The 17,957-nt window shown below is 40.2% G+C and overlaps 1 protein-coding gene across 1 annotated transcript in view; it reads right to left on the bottom strand.

Annotated features, from left to right (window-relative positions):
* Positions 1-17,957, bottom strand: part of LOC102531415 (V-type proton ATPase subunit S1-like protein) — a 561,646-nt gene that overhangs the window by 145,713 nt on the left and 397,976 nt on the right. Inside the window, exon 14 of the mRNA XM_072958437.1 lies at positions 3,628-3,773. The gene's annotated coding sequence lies outside the window, so the exon portion shown is untranslated. The remainder of the gene's footprint in view (positions 1-3,627; positions 3,774-17,957) is intronic.

The raw sequence follows: 17,957 nt of genomic DNA on the forward strand, positions 1-17,957 counted from the left end.
TTTTCACAATTAATTTACAGAATCATAGAAATTATGATGTCCTCAAATGTTAATATGCAACAGAATCACCTGGGGGCTTATGAAAAGTGAGGATTCTCTCATCCTGTTCCAAGACATTCTGAGTCAGTAGGTATGGCTCTGGACCTCAAAATCTGCATTTTCAATAAGCAGTTCAGGAGATTCTCAAGTAAGAAGTTTAGGGGCACATTGTTTTCTAAGTAACAGACTTACTCTAGAGATCATCTAGTTTATATCCCTGAGGTGGACCCACTCATGGTGACCCAAATGATTCGTGCCTCTAGTATAATCCCCTCCTCTTGAGCAGATGAAACCTATGATTTGCTTCTAATAAACAGAATATGGCAAAGGTGACGGGAAGTCACTCCTGTGATTGTTTTGTTATATAAGAATCCATCTTAGTGCACTGGAGAGAAAGATTCTCCTGCTGGTCTGGAAGAAGCTAATGGCATCGTACAAAATGCTGATGGAGAGGCTGGGAACTGTGGGTCCAGCTAATGACCAATAAGACGCCAGGGACCTCAGTCCTACAACCACAAGGAAATAAATTCTCCCAACAATATGAATGAGCTTAGAAACAGATTCTTCCTTATTCAAATCTCCAAATCAATTCAACACATTGATTGAAGGTTGATGAGATCGTGAGTAGAAGAGCCAGCTAAACTATGCCTGGACTTCTGATCCACAGAAGCTACTACATAAAATGTGTGTTTTTTGAAGCTGTTAAATTTGTGATAACTTGTTACACAACAAAAGAAAACAAATGAAACAAACGCACTGCCTAAACCTGTACTTCTCAGCCTGTTTTAGTCCGTGTCCCCCATTTTACAAATATAAATATATACATTTACCACTCTTTTAATGTTACCGAAAATACAAAGTAAAAGTAAGTACTTTGACCAAAACAAAACAAAAAACAAAAACAAGTAATGGCATAAAGGTTGCTTTGTTTTCAAAGTATATACAACTCTATTTCTAACTTTGGTATTTGCCTTAATGTCCAAATAAATTTCAAATAGATGAAGTGACTTGTCCAAAGTCACAAAGCTAGTCTGTGGCTGTCACCATCATATGTTGTCTCTTTTCTAAGCAACTCCTTCAATCTTCTTGAAGAAAGAGTCCATACTTAATATTATGGAGACCACTTTTTCCAAGGAAAAATTAGAAGTGGTCTGACAAAGGAAATTTTCTAGTTGGTAAATATATTAGTAGGAAAGGTCTTATGATAGATAAATATTAAATCACATGTAACTGTACACTTAAAATACAATCTTCACTGAAAAGATTAAAATGACCCAAAACCAGAGCCATGCAAAAACTTCTGTTTCATAGCAGCATCATTAATCTGCAGTGTTTGTGGGGTCCAGATTGTCAAGAATCACTCTGCGACGTTGGTTAAACATGCACCTTCTACAGCTTCTAGAGGGACCTGGAACTCTGTATGGTAGGAAGAGCCCAGGTAAGTCCTATGAGGAGGCACGTTTGGGAGACTGAGTAATATGAGCAATATTTGTTAACTGATTACTCAGTAGGTAGATTGACGTGTAGGTGTTCAGCTGTTTAATTGCTCATAAGCACACTCAGCTTCTGTGTTGGGTTTTAAGGGAAGTTCAAGTAGAGAATATCTATATCGAACATACCATCAGTTAAGTACGGAAGAAATTAAAAGTGAATGTGCTGAATTTATAATACAGTTGACTTCTAATGACTTTTTTCTTTCTGAAAATAAAAATGAACGGGGATGGAAGCATTCATTGTCAAAACACACATTTTTGAAACTTATCATCGCTAATACTGTTAATGAACATGCCCACGTATCCTGAGAGCAAGGTCAACAAAGGAAAACTGCCTCTCAGAATGGCAAAGGAGATCGAATAGGAAAAACAGAGCGAAAAGAAACATTCAGTGACTTCTCAGCCTTTCATAAACTCTCATAATCAGAGTTTGAATCCTGTCCGGATTGACGGAGTCCAAAAGAAAGATTTAAACATGTTTGTTTCCCCACCCCCCAGCTCCCTAGACCTTGTGGTTAGCAGATAGATCTTTCACTTTTGATAAATTAGTTGCAGATGAATCAGACACATGTGAACTATATGTATTCTCATTTATAAGTAGGGGAAAGATACTTGGCAAATACATTTGGTTAATGCCGAAGTCTAAATGTTTCAGAAATAGCCTGTGGTATTTTCAGAAAACAAAACATGTCCACTCTGTCAGCAGTCTAACTTCAATGTATTTACATAATGCTTATTTAGCCTTAAACTAAATTAACAGAAAAGTTCATATTGCAAAAGAACATTTTTACTAACTCATGGGCACTGACTTGGCTGGTCTCTACTATTCTCTGTCAATCACACACTCTTTAAAGTTCAGTCCTTTTCCCCCCACATGGTACAGTATAGGAATAACACAAAGGCAAGTGGTTCCAAGTTCAGCACATTCCCATTCTCACCTTTTCCCACTGGTTGGTGGATCTTTAACAGATGCAAATACTATATAGAATTTTGCATATATTCTCCAATGTGTGTTGTTGAAAGAACAATCAGTAACACACAAAGTTAATATAATACTGAAACACAATGTGCAGCTCACATCCTATGTGTACTTGTACAGCTAAGGTGACATTATACAAAGAAGAGTGGTATTTTATCTGGTGACTATCACATATGGTTTCTTCATTTTTAATTTGTTATATAATGTTATTTTTATATCCCACCCAGACAATTATTAACATTAGAGCATTTCCCTGAATCATCAGTTATTTTACTCATATAACATTTTTAAAAATTGGTAAACTGATGCCAAAATAACCTAGTTATTCTGAATATTTAAACACATGATAGAAACACTTGAGGAACTTCAGTTAAGGATGTTTTAAAAAATAAAGTGCAGCCCCATTTTATATGGAGATTAGGTTTTAAGTGACCATGTAAGATAAAACTTTCCTGTAGCCAAACCCACCCTCCAATACCCTTGCGAGGCCACTGAGGCTAGGCTGCACTTTGTCGTGCACGACTGCTGTATGGCAATCCTTCAGCACGTAGAATTTGTGAGCTGCTGAGCTAGACTCCAGGAAGGAGCAAAGGAGAGTCACTGTACAGAGATTACAGCCACCGGATCCTTCTGCCTCTAAGAGACCAGTGAAATCCCCACGGACCCAAGGAGGGAATGGATAGAACATTCTAATGTGCTCCTCCATCCTGCGGGCATTTTTTCCTTTTGGCTTTTGTAACTTTAACACCTGCTAACAGACCACGTTTGAGGGGAGCTCTGAGGCGATAGTGAGCCCGCATCTTAGAGAGGGTCAGTTTCTAAAGACAGAACTTCAAGTAAAGAGCATTTAAATGGGACTATGCTGATTCATTAAATTGGGTGGTGGGGGAGAGAGTCAATGAAAGGTTTTGTTTTTGCGTCACCACTTCTAGTGGAAAACAAGTCCACAGAAAGAAAAGATATTGCTAGTAGGATTATCAACATTTTTACTAAACAAACGTGAAATAATTCATCCCAGAAACTGAAGTCATGTCAGGAACATAAATGCGAGAAGTAGCCATTCAGAAGATCATGAAAAAAGAGCAATTCTCAAGCTGTCAAGTGCACACAAATTACCTGGAGATCCTGTTCAGGTGCATATTGGAGCTGAGACTGCACATCTGACAACCAGTGGACGCCGACACTGCTGGACCCCCCGACCACACTGAGCAGCAGGAATGTCAGTGACCCATGTGGAACGGTGATCCCGAAATCACACTGCACTGCAGGTGAAGATTGAAGGGTGACAATTACTAACCCTAAATCTACAAAACAATAACAATACATTGATCTATGATCTTAATGTACCGTAAGCAGCCCTTATGTTCTGTTTTCAGGCAAGTGTTACTTTCCTATTCACATTTTCAAATCCAGTGCTGCACAGAAACCATATAGAGGGTTTTCTTTAGGAATGGGGGCCAATTTCATGTCAATAGATGAAGGAGCTTGTGCCATGTTATATTTTTACGTCAGCAATGCTAATGGACAAAGAAAACAACTGGTGGGTGTGGGAGGTTTGTCAGCTGTTTACATGAAGAAGCAACTGCAATTACTGAGGTGCAATTACTGTTTAATTTTAAGCTTTACTTCTATGTTTAGTATAGTTATTTTATGATTATGGACTAGAATGAGGCAAAAACATAACAAACGAAACTTCTGTTTTGGTCAATTCATTAGGGCAGCCACTCAATATATGAAAAGAACGACAAAACAGTTCCATAATCACCAAACTTCTTACCAGAATTCTCTGGTTACGTGGCTTAATTTACTAACTCGTTTGATCAAAACAGCTCATCCCCCTCAAAGTTCTGACACCTCTCTTTTTAGAAGCTTTTCAAATGAAGTGAATCACAAACCCCGCGTAACTTGATAGAAAAGTGTCAAAACATATTGCTGATTCAGTTTTTTCTGGAAACAGAATTCTAGAGCTACTTTAATAAAGCTTTTAAAATTGGAGGTAACTCAATAAATTTGGAAAAAAAAAACCAAAATGACTCTCAAGAAACAAAGGAAATAATACAAAAAAGAAAAACAATAGAAGGATTGATGTATAACAGATATTAAATGTATAGTGCCATATAAATTTTAAAAATGAAAATCTGTTCTGACAACTTACAATGTTAGATTGATTAGAAAAGTTTTGGAACATTACCAAGCTCCATGAAAGACATGGGAAGTCATTTCAAACAAAAGGGGTAAAGTTTTTTTTTTTTTTAAGTTTTCCTCTATATTGAAGAATATTACAATACAACAGCAGACCAGGATTTTCTGGAGGGTTGCCATGTGTTCCATGGAAAAAGAAATAACATACATCAATATGGATAATTAGAACAGATACCAGTTCAGCTAATGTCTTATTGCCAATGTCAAGTGGTTAGAAGAAAAATACCAATACAAACCAATTTATTAGATTTGCTTTTTACTTCTGTGTGAAAAGGAATGGTAAATTGTTTTTGTAACACCTGGTTAATGAACCTGATTTTTTGCCCTTTTCCACCTTGCCTGCCATGAAAATTAGTTAAAAAATGAAAAGCAATGGCTTTTATTATGAATCTCCTACCTGCATGCTTTTCTTGCAAAATGAGTATTGCTGTCTTGTGTGCCTGTGTGTAAATTGCTTTCTTATACTTCTGTCCTCAAGCACCATTGTTCTAAAATTCATCCATATTACTATGTATATATGGAACCCATTGCTTCTAAGAGTTACACCCCACCATGTGTATCCATCACACTGTCACCGTGACAGACACCCATGTTGCTCCAGCTCATCCAAGAGATGTCCTTGTACATTTCTTCTTGGATCTGAGTGAGCACATTTTTGGGATATAGACCAAGAATGGAATAGTTGGAGGTTTCCAGTCTAAGAGAACGTCTTCCCCATATCAACCAAGACTACTCCAACTTTGGTTGCCACGTAAGGTTTTACATCCACAGCTTCAAAGAAGAACATGGTCTAGCATGGCTGGGACAGGGATGTTTAGGAATTTATTTATTATTCTTTCATACATTCAGCAGTTTCCTAAATACCTACTATATGTATTTGATGGTATAAAAATAAATATCCTATCTTTCACCATAAGCCATTTTTTACAGATGGGTAAAATACAGCCTGAGGTCATGTGATTGGTATGTGACAGAGTCAGGATTTGGAAAAAAGTCTATCTAATTTCAAATTCCCTAGAGAGAACAAAATAGAGAGAATATTACCTTTAGAAGAAAACTGTCACCTTGCTCTCCCGAGAATGGGAAATAACGGAAAATAGATGTTCTTTCTCAGAAAATTCACAGATACGGTTCTTGAATTGTCAGTGGAAAATAGTTCCTTGGCAAGATGGGTCTTCGACCCAAGAGTTCTGACAGAGTACTTCTGTGTCCAGAGAGAAGACGATGCTCTGAGGCCCAGGCTAGGGTTCTGAGTGGAGGGCAAGCAGTAGGATCTGACAGCAGAAGCTTATAGAAGGGCAAGGCTCCCCTTCCAGGCACCTTCACTCCCTTTCCTCAGTACTTTCTTTAATACAAACTCCAGCAGAATGCACACAGGGCATGGAGCAGTGTGATGAGAAAGAAATAGGCTGAATGACCCCTATGGGGAGACAAGGAGCTCATGCTAGGTGAGGAGGGTGAAAGAACTAAGGGTCAAAGCAACTAAGAACTCCTCAATCAGGGGTCTCAACTTGGTCTAGGCTGACAGCTTCGAAACGTAAAAAGCATTTCAGGGAATGTGTTACGACAATGGTTGTCCATTTAGTATCAGTATTGAGTGACATATGTCATTGCTAAAAGCTACAATGCCTTTAGTATTACTTTAATTTGTACCTAACATTTTACAAACTAGTCTATGTTTTTATTTTATTGCTTTATCTTCTATGATCTTTTATTTTACTCTTTTACTTTTGCTGGTTGCATAAGGAAAGCTCAGGTGTGTCTTGTGTGGTAATAGCGGGGTACTCTTGACTTCCTTTTTGGTGCTTTTATATAAAAAGAAACCCAACTGCTTTTGTGATCACTGTAGCCTACCTCATCTAGGGCTCTGAGGCATCAGCACAGAGGCTGGTGACTGTGGCTTTGCCCTGCCAGCCACCAGGATGCTTCCTCTGGGATTCCCCAGCCAGGTCACAGATGTCCATGCTGCTAGAGGCCTGGGGAGAGTCTGAGAGCTCTGGGGACTCCAGCATTATGGCCATGAGTGAGAGAGTAGACTTCCCAAAGACAAGCTGGCTCACCAGGGCCGGCCTTTGGGCGAGCTGGGTGGTGAGGGATGGTTCCCCAGGGTACTCAGCACTTCTGCAGGAGCTATTACTGGAAGTGGAATCCAGGCAGTGCTGGCACTAATCGTGGGGCTAGGAGCTGGCCGCTGGAGGGCCTGGCTGCCATGATCTGCTTGTGGACTAATGGAAACCCCTGTGCGTTATTGTGTACAGTAGGGACTGAGGGCTCTGGACCACTCAACCCATTTGTAGGGGCAACTGCTGAAGGCTGCTCCACCACCAAGAAACATGAGTGTATATTTATTGTATTACATTATCACATACAGCCTAAAGCCTCAGGTTAACACTTGATGAGCATCTGGATTCCTAAATTGTAATGATTTACTCTTTCCACTCATCTACAAGAACTCATGCCTTGAAAACCGCTATTCTAAATGCCCCAAATCCGTGACCCTACTTGAGCACTTAACCCCCTTGTATTGATATTCTTAGGTTCTATCTTTTGATATTCATATTCTTCCATCTCCTTCATGTGGATTGTAAACTTGTAAACTCTCTAGAAAGAGAAATCATATATCACATTCTAATGTCCAGAATGTTCGGGAGCAAGAACAGTGCTTTGCAGAGAGCTTTGCTAAATAGGGAGAAAAAAATATATTAAGCACCCGCTTAGTGCCAGGAATTGTGGTGAGTGCTTTACTTTTATTGTGGACACTGAAGTAACTCCATCACGTCCATTCCTTTGCACAGAAACAAAGGAATGGTTTCTCAACAGTCTAATCCCCTGTTAATCCCACTCCTTTATCTGTGGGGGCTTCTAGAACCCAGGTTTAAGCCAATCAGAGCATTGCACTCACCTAATGAGTCATTAGATTAAGGCTGGGGATCAGACCAAAACTGGGTGATCAAACTGAAAGGAAAGATTTTTTTTTTCTGTTTTTGAGGATGGAGCCAAAGCTGTGGGCAGTGATAAATGGAAAGATGTAGATCCCACAGGGTCATTAAATTAATCAACTGAACCTAAACTGAGCTGGGCAGAGGTCCTCTGTTTGCTCCCTGTATCCACCATCTACATTTCCCACCCTGCTCTGTCTGAAAGGCTGACTTGTTTGGACCTGTGAGGATGGGTTCTCTTGTCCTCTGGCTCTGACCAACGGGGAACACTGGCAGGAGATGCAAAGAGGGAGTAGAAAAAGGTCGGCATATTTATTCTGAGGCAGCATCCTGTTCTGGAACTCCTTCTGTGAGATCATACATTCCCTTACTATTTAAATTAGTTTGAGCTATGTTTTTAGTTACAGTGAAACATGAACAGTAACACATAGGTTAGCTGATGTAAGTCTTAGAAGTTAAGATAGCATTATTATTTCCATGTTACTCTAAGGGAACCAAGACCCAGAGAGGTTGAACATCTTGGACAAAGAGCTGAAGTGGCTGCTTTTTCTCTTTCAGTTTAGAGACTTATTTATGTTTACTAAATGCTCTATTATAATACTGTGGCTTTGTTTTAAAAATTTATTAACTGCGTTTCAAATACTTTCTTAACCAAATATTATAATCAGAAAATAAGACTCATTTAACTTTTTGTATAGGTTTCAGCTACTGCCTGGGTGCCATATATATATATTCTTTCATCATTTAATCACACCTAATCTGAGAAGATTCTTTAAAAAACAAACATATAACTAGAGGAACCAATTTGCCTTTTCTTGAAGGACATCCCTGGGATACACCGTAAAAGGTTTAAAAAAAAACTATTTATTTAGAATTAGTCTCAACTTACAGACAAGTTGCACAAACAGTATAAAGACCATCTCTACAAGCTTTGCCAAAGATTGTGCTATTGTCCATATTATGCCCCAGTTACTTTTTCCCTCCCTCTCTGCCTCTGTGCCTCTTTCCCTTTCCCTTTCTTTCCTTCTTTCCTTCTTTCTCTTTCTTTTTTTCTTTCTTTCCCTCTCCTCTTTTTTCACCTTTCTCTTTCATCTTCTCTCTCTCTCATATATGTATATTTTTCTGAACTGTTTGAGAATACATTCCATACATTGTGGATACTTCACTGTGTATCTCCTAAGAATAAGGAAATTCTCTTACATGATCACAGTACAGTTATCAACTTCGGGGCATTTAACATTGGATACTTTAATCTCCAATAAATATTTCAGTTTTTTCAATTAGCCCAATAATGTTGTTTGTAGCATTTCCCCTCCATACAGGATCCAGTCTAAGATCACACATTATCTTTCCATTGACTTTTATCACCTATGTCATTTGTGAAACCTCCAGCCTCACTCCTTCCTTTTAAATAAAATGCTCCAAAATTACTTTTCGGATGTTTCATGATTAGACTCACTTTATGCATGTCCTGTCACAGGACTACCTAAGTGGGGTTGTGTCCTTCTCAGGATATTACACCCAGAGGCACCCAAGTCCGTCTGCCCTTCCTGGATATTTTAATTGAGACCACCTGGTCAATATGCTGTCCGATTTCTCCACGACACAGGAGGGAGGCCTGAATTTTAAAAGCAGGATTTGCCAGACTGTAAAGCACTGCTACTGGCTGCCTCCTGTTGACTTTGATTCATCCGCCCTTACTGAGAACCTTAGTGGAGCCGTTATTTGCTGAGGCTAATTGAAGAGAGTTTTCTTTCTCATGAGACTAAAGTCTGGGCAAGGGAGGTTACCATCAAAGGATTTCTACAGCTTCTGAATTGTTTTCACATCCTCACAATTGGCCTCTCACTATTCAATCAAGTAACTCTTAAGGGAAAACGAATTCAATCGATTTTCCAAACCTCTTCCCTTGCTGGCTCACATTGCTTTTAGGGTATCTCACCTTCTCTGTAAAAGAAATGTGTGTTCTGTCTGCTCAGACCTGGGGTGGTTTGTTTCCAAGTAGCTGGCAAATTGCTTCGTTCTCAGAAGCGGGGTTGCGGGGAGGAGTGGGAGATGGAAGAAGGAGGGCGCTCAGGGGTGGGATGGCCACCCAAGGGGTTTCACAATAGTTGGCTCCTCTTCATTCCACATCACTGGGCTCCAAGGGGCCTTCGCGACTTGGTCCTAGTCCACCCTGACAGTGCTAAAGATCACATCTCCAGTATCTGTCACTTCATCTTTCCTGATTGGTTTTCCCTGTCCCAGAAGGCAGTTGGGAAGACAGGAAACTTTGGGCAGGCTTTGCAGGGGGGTTCTCCTGGCTCATTCAGTTCAGTAGGTGCTGAGTCAAAATGTATCCTAGTCCTCAAAGACCTTTACAGGGAGTAAAGCCAAACTCTTTATCTGTAATTACATTCTGTTGATTCATATGAAGTCACTGCCTTTGGTCTCTTTGGGTCTGGACAAGGCTACCAGGAGACAACGATGGGCATTGTCAAAGTACATAGTGCTGGTTGGAGCAGTGGGTACAGAGAAGTGTGGTCTGTGTGTTTCACTGCAGGATGTAAATCACACAGGAGAATCTGGTAACTATTATGAGGCTGAAATAAGCACATATAGTCACAGAACAAAGCCACCAAATTATGTGTTTAACATAATAATAATTATAAAAGCTTTAGAGGCATCATTTTGAACTATCTGCAGCCATGAGTCCGGAGGGCTTCCTTCAAGTATGGGGAACGCTGGAAAATGAATGGTGACAGGAAGCTGGGGCGGCAAGCAGGCTCAGCCATTAGTTTTCTTTTGTGTGTGAGCCATTGTTTTAAAGTTCAAATGCAATACTCAGTGTATCATTTGTCCCCACAAATTACCCCTTGGATGGTTCACTCCGAGCGCCAGCTTCTCTGGGGTACCTTCTGGATTTTACAAGTGGGTCCTATCCAACAATGATTATTATTCTTCAAGAAATTATCCAGAGTGGGTTGTTACATGACAGACATGTGGTTTGAGTTTTGTTGGAAACGCAGAACAAAGGGATCTGAGAGTGTTTCTTTTTGTTATCTGAGCTGTGTGGCTCTGAGGAAACATGAGATCGTTCATTATTCAAATGAGAATTTTTCTTGCCTTTCATTTTCAGCTTTATTTCTGTATATCCATGACATTTCAGCAAGCAAGCTGCCTCCTCCAGAAGCACCATCTGCTTTTCTTTTCAACTGTGACACCATCTGAGAGAATACCTTCTCACTCGTAGAAATCCATGTGGGGTGAGGGGAAGGGTGTTATTATATATATGATTATGGATGAATATATACATATATAGGTATGTATCTCTCTCAGGGTGTGTGTATGTATGTACTTTTTTGTTTGCTTTAACACTACAGCATAGATGTATAAGCAAAAAATTTGGTCTCAGTAAGACAACTAAGCAAGCATGTCCAACCCAGCTTTCTCTCATGTTCCAAGCTCTTTCTCAGGGCAATAGGTTGTAAATTCCATGAGCATGGGGATTTTTGTCTATTTGTTTATTGGTATATTCCTGGCATCTAGAAGAGTGTCTCGTATACAGTAGGTGCTAAATTAATAGTTGTTGAATGAAATAATGTGAATAACAGTGTTCCTCCTGTGCAACTATCATGTGCTCGGCATGTGACATTCAGAAATTTCTCTTTCTGGTTGTGGATGTTCCACACCATCCACACCGGGTGTGGCTGGGACCCTCTTTTGCTCTGCGCTGTGCTAGGTGATGGTCTTGGGTGGGGATGCCTTCTCTGACTTGTTATATTTTCTTACCAGATAAAGCAAAGATCTTTGAGGTCATCTGCTATTAGCTACATGGTTGCCCTGCTAACTCTCTAGAGTAGTCTAAATTATGACCAGTGAGCATCCGGTTTGGGCCCTGGCCTTTGAAATTTTGCTGCGTGAATATATGGACAGTAGGAGAAATCAGAATCTACCATCTATTGAGATATCTAATATTAAACTGTTATCATAACTCAGGAAGTCTTTGAAAAATACCCTTCCAGGTAGAAGTTAAGACAGTACAGTCTGACTGGCCAGGAAACAACAGCTGCCAGACTGGCCTGAGATCCTGCAACTGGAACTGGATTATCTCATTTCAGCAGAGATTTCAGAAAGAGGCAGGGAGCCAGATCAGCTGGTCCTCAGATTTCCATGGTGGAAAGGGGTCACGTTCACATATTGGACCACTTCAGCTCACTCAGAGAAAACCTGACAGCAGCAGAGATACAAAATTGATTGTTCTTGACAGAGATACAAAAAAGACAAAGAAAGAGACTGAGATCATCCATGGTATCATTAGAGTCTAACAGCTAACTGACATGGGAGCTAGAAACACAGGATAATCCGTTTTAGGAGCCGTGCTAATCAGAAATTGTCAGTGATTCCCCATTCCCTATGGAATGGAACATAGAATTATAAGCAAGGTTTATAAAATCTGAGCCAAACCTATCTTCTTAGATTGAAGTCTCTCTGCCCACCCACAGCCACCCTATGCTGGAACTGAGCTGCAGAACAGTCACTACTCACTAAACACCCCCACCCTGGTGTCTCCACCATGTTGCTGTGAATGGAATGCCCTTGTCTCTGGCAGTTAAAGTTCTGTGAAGCAGCCGACGAGTTTCTCTGCGGACACATTAGATTGGAGGCACTGATGGTACAAACGGGGAATTACGCAGCAGAAGTTGTAAAGATAGTCTGGAGCTCTAGAGGTCTAGCTGGAGACTGAGACTGAAGCAGCTTTCTCCCCTTGCCTGTATGTGAAGGCGTGGGGACAATGAGACCAGGCCAGGTGGGCGTGCAGTGCAAGCTAGACAAGGACACTGATCTTATGGGCTGGGCGAAGGAACTGGTTCCCCTGAAGGGGACCATGGGACAATGATCAGAATAGAAAGAAAACTAAGAAAAACAGTGTCATGAATAATGAAGCTAATATTTATTGAGTCTACTACATGGGAGAGCTCTTTTTAAGCATTCTGCTTAAGTTAACTAATACAACCTTAAAATAAGTTCTATTATTTCCATTTTTTAAGATGGGGACACTGAGGTACAGAGAGGCCAAGCAACTTGCCTAAGAGTACCAGCTAGGAGATAGTGGGGTTGGCATCTGATTCCAGACTTGTTACCTTTGAATCTTCTACAATAATTCACTCCAAAGTAAAAAAAAAAAAGGTCAAGATGGAAAGAGTGGTCCACATTTTCACAATGCCACATGCTCCAAGGAGGTCAGTTAAGATAATAAATGGGAACGGCTCAGGTTTGCATTGGAATTGGTAATTTAGAAGATACTGTTCTTTGCACAAGTCACTTTAGTGAACTTGGGCAGTAGAGGCTGGAAGTAAATGGGCTCCAAGGCATTACTTACATTCCATCTATTTCTTTACTTACCACAGAACCTAGTTCCAGGTTCCAGGGCACTTAAATAGCTATTCAAAAATTCTCTGAGTGTTGCAGGAGTAAAATTGGCCTAAAACTTCAAATCTTCATATTACTTTCAATTCCCTATTTCACTTTAGTTGTGTGGAAATAGCCTCTGTTTTAGATACAAAGCAGCACAGCCTGAGTAACAAGCAGGACTGGTCTAGCCATTTTTGTTTGGATGTGGGGAGATGGCGGGGAGGGCAAGCTACACAGCTTTTAAAGATGAGGAAACTGAGGCTCAGAGAGATGAAGCAACTTGCTATGGTGGGTGGGAGGGAGTGCTTGCCTAGTCATTACCTTTGGGAAATTTGAAAGGCTTCCACTCTAACCCAAACTAAAAGTTCAATCCAGCATTTAATGCTAGACTTTTAATCCCTCTTGTCGGCTCTGGTGGGAAAGAGAGGGCTTAGAGGATAAGTAGGGAAGACCTCATCCCTACCATTAGGAAACTTCTCTCCAGGTTTTTCTTAGGTTCTGGAAATTAAGGAGCCTCTGTTTCCTGCAATTATTTCTAACCTTATCCTACATTAAGAAGGATCCGCCTGACTTCTTTGGCAGCCACCACAGCAACTAGCCTGAAACACAACTGTCCCTTCTCTAATGTGCAGACTAACCTGAATGGAAGAAGATTTCCTTGAGATATCCTCAGTAATTCATAGTGGACAGTAGCATGAAATTCTTCTCACTATAGCACAAACTTAAGTCACCAACTAATCAGTAAGTAATTATGATTTTATTTTATGTGTTAAAAATATGCAACTCACTGGATGATAATAGTTGATGTTGTTTTAGTCATACAGTTCAAATGTCCTCTACTAATTGTAAACACCATCCAGGTTTTAGGAACACATTTAAAAGAGCAAAATACAAGAGCAAACAACATTAAAACCCTTCGCTAGAAAAAAAACTTGTTTGTTCTAAAAAATTATCCCAAAGGTCAGTTCTCACCTGGTTCAAAAACAGTTGCATTCACCCTATCATGCGAGGGGTTTTAGAACAGAGGAGGCAGAGAAACAAAGGGGACATGACATCATGTGTGAGTGATCACCAAAAAGCCAGCTCATTCCTGACTGAAAAACCATGCCTTGTACATAGGTCACAGAATGAATAAGATGAAACCAAAGTGCTGAGGAAAGCCACAATTTACAGAAAAATAGTACAAGAGAGAGAGGTCTTTTGCAAGTAGACAGATAAGAAAGGGTATATTTCACTCTTATGGACTGGAGCCTAGGCTGTCTGAATAGCATGTGAATACCATTAATAATAATCACAAGATAACTCCGAAAACTATAATAAAAAGACTAGGCCAGATGGGGAGGGAAGGGACTAAATAAGAGATGGAATTATCCGCAAAGTTTGTAATAAAATGATCTGGTACTTTGGGAGCTGATTCTTCCCACTGGAGTGAAATTCCTCTACTAGAGTTTTCTTTGGTGGCTAAATTTTCTAACACTGGAAACTGTTCCTTCTGGAGAGAATAAAGTCAGTGCCACTATTGAATTTGCTTTCAAAGGTGCAAAGAGTAGGTGAGAAAAAAAGTGTTTTGTACTTGGACCACATATGAATGTGTGGAAAAGAGTCTGGCCCAGTGAATTTGAATTTTTCATTTGCTATCCTCACTCACATGGTGGGGTATTTCCCATTAAACACACTTTTATGGACTGTCTCCCCCAGTGAAGTAGCCAAAGTTGCTACTATCAAAATGAATGCTTCGTGTATTGGTTTCAATTGAATTTTTGTGAGAATTCTGCATTGCCTTCCAATGTTACCAGCATGTCAGCCGACAAGTAACCCACCAGCAGCCCACAAATGATATGATCCAGGACACAAACCTGCCCCCAAATCTCCGCCCTTTCTCCCATGTAAACAGCAAAACTTCTGGCAAGGATCATGTATTTGGTTACTGATGTGTTAAGTCCCCATTTGCTTTATGCTTCCCAGGCTCTGTAACCCCTTGCAGACTGAAACACACAGTGTGCAAGAGGATGCAGAGTGGAATGAGGTCGCGATCATTGTTGGACAACTGGAGAGGAAAAACAGGAAAACAATCATAAAAATAAATATACTGTGTTAGACATGGTAGGTAATACAAAGAAACTTAGGATGGAGCTCCTGTCTTGATGAATCTCTCAATCTAGACAGTATCTGGAGGTAGTAGAGATACAGAACCATCACTTGAAGCCTGTCATTTGAGTAAGTACATAATAAAAGGCCAAGGACTCAGCACTGAGTCCTAAATTAAGAGGCATCCTTCCATTACTTTCAGCTGGTGTGGAACATAATTTACTGGGATACATCAGAACATCCCTAAATCTGGAGGGAAAAAAAAAGAATATTTGATGAGTACACACTAAGTGCCAGGCACTAAGCGCTTTACATGTATTAACTTCTTTAATCCTCACAATGGCCTCTTGACTAGTACTACTGCTGCTTCCATTTCACAGATTTGGAAACCGAGGCATCAAAGTTAATGCGACCAAAATACAGCCAGTAAGTGGCAGAGCTGGAATTATCCTGTGGTATATCTGAGTGTGCCTAGCCCCCAAATGACCCCATCAACAGATGAGCACTGAGGAGGAACTGGGGATTGGCATTAGAACTCGTTGTAGAGCCTGTGAATTTTACACAAATAAATGCATCTGTAACACTCAAATACATAAACAAGGATTGTTTGTGCTTCCTGAATTAGGAGGCCAGATAACCTGCACAGATACTCCTCTTCCAGAAGATCTTCCTCTTTTCATTCTTACATGCAAAGTACTATTAGATAAATGGATAGTTGTGCTTTTGCTTCGATGCAGAGTTATTTTGCATCCACCAAAGTGTATACACTGAAAATTTTTTAAGTAGCACATTTTTGACCTAAGAGAGTTTAGAGTCAGGAAGCATCAGATGGAAAGGGCTGAGGGAAAAGCCTAGATCAAAAGAAAGGGAAGGCAGTGTTTACATAAGTGAGTGGGGGTATTCCCATTTCCAAATAAAATTTTTGTTTAGGTGAGGAGCCACAAAGAGACCAGTCGAGACGTATTTTTCAAAACCTAATTATCCATCTCAGTGCTGTTTTAGATGCTGTGGGGGGAAATGTCATCACCCCGCCTTTGTGCAGTCTACATTATTACTGGGGAAGGAAAACTAAAGCACTCAAAATAATTAGCAAGAAGCTCTGACCCCAAGTCTGAAAGTTCAAGAGCATTTAAGAGAATAAACACCCTCCTGTCCTGAGTTTTCTGAGAAAGCAGAGCTGACATCTTGAGCTTGGAAACACCCCTCAAGAGCCTGAAGATGGACTTTTGGGACTTTGCCTGCAGAGTCCTGTGGAGAAAATGAGGCCCTGGGCTAGATGGCTTCTTCTCCACCAGTTTCCCTGCCCACCTCCCCTCCAAACACAGAAGGCAAATAGCTCTGTGGCCTACTTGATTAAATGCTTCGTCAGCCAGGCCTTCCCCTGGGAACTGTATGCATTTTATTGCCTTTCAAGGCAGTTGTTTCTCATTGTATAGATGTGCCTGAGTGAAAAAATAATCTAGAGTTCCAATGCCAAAGGCTAATTTGCCCTGGCTTGGGAAATATCTGTTTTTTTGAACCCCTAAGCAGCATGAATTATATTGATAGGTTTGCGTGTTTCTGGCTGACCACCAAGGTCCCCCCTTCCAGGAGGATGGGAAAGTTGCCGGATGAAGTTTTCTCACAGAGTTTACCACTGACTCTAAAGTGAAATGGCTACAATGAATTCTCATCTTTCCCCATGTAATCTTAATTGGGTTGGCAACATGCGTAATGACCATGATGGCAGAGGAATCCTGCGATGCTGAGTGAAGGACCAGCTCTTCTGGTGATTTGCAGACAGCCTCAAAAAAAAAAAAAAAAAAAAGTCATTTTCTGAAAGACCTGACCACCCCTGAACTCGTTTGAGTGGAGGTATGTTTTGCTTTGCTTGGACTTACATGGCTTTCAAAATGCAGACTTTCATGCCTTGGAAATAGGAACTTTTAGAAAGTGAATGCTTGCTGGTTAAGGGGATTCTAATCTCTCTTTCAAATGCCCTTACTAGAGTTCAAAGCATATAAGTCTCTATCAATGGGTTGCAAACCACTGTAATGCCACACTTACCCAATTTGCAAGGATGTTAGATTTTAAAAAATGTTTTTCTCTCAAGGGGGAAAAGGCTCTCTCTTCACTGAGAGAGCCTACCCAGGAGTAAATTATAAAGATCTCCCACGAACATCAGAGCTACATAAACTTAAGGGTAATTACCACTTTGGTAGGAAAAAGGAGTCTTTATTTTTTACCTTTTCACCAACTTCCTAGAAGTTCATGAAACGTGGTTGGCAGAATCTAACCTCTACTTTATGCAAACTACCAAAGCTAAATTATACACATTTTAAGAGCTTCTTCACAAATGCCAATTTCCAGTTGAATCATCAGTAAGACCTCAAGTCAGTGTCAAATGCTTGTAAATAATATTGAGGTTCTTTAGTTGGATGCCTCCTACCCGAGATAGATTTTGTTATTTTCCCCTCCGATTCTTCATAACTAGAGAGGAGCTAAAAGAATTTGATGTTGCAAAAATACGCCTTGAAAAGTGCTTTTGCTCTTCCAAAAATCAATGAGCTAGTTTCTTTCTGGGAGTACAATACCTCATGAGAGTATCTTAAATGTATTTGCAATCTATATCAACTTATTCAGAATCCTGTGGCATCATTTAGTATGTTATGGACTCTTGGTCTACATTTTCTCTTATCTGGATTATTAGGAAATCATGATAGTACTCAAGGACTCAAGGACTCAAGGAAAGAGCTGAATGTTCCTGGACAGCAGAGGTTAAAATTGTGAAACAGAGGAATTTGCTTGTAAGATCCTTTCTAAGACTGCCCTTTCCTCAGCTAG

This window comes from Vicugna pacos, chromosome 3 (genome assembly GCF_048564905.1).
Source record: "Vicugna pacos chromosome 3, VicPac4, whole genome shotgun sequence".
Taxonomy (NCBI): Eukaryota; Metazoa; Chordata; class Mammalia; order Artiodactyla; family Camelidae; genus Vicugna; species Vicugna pacos.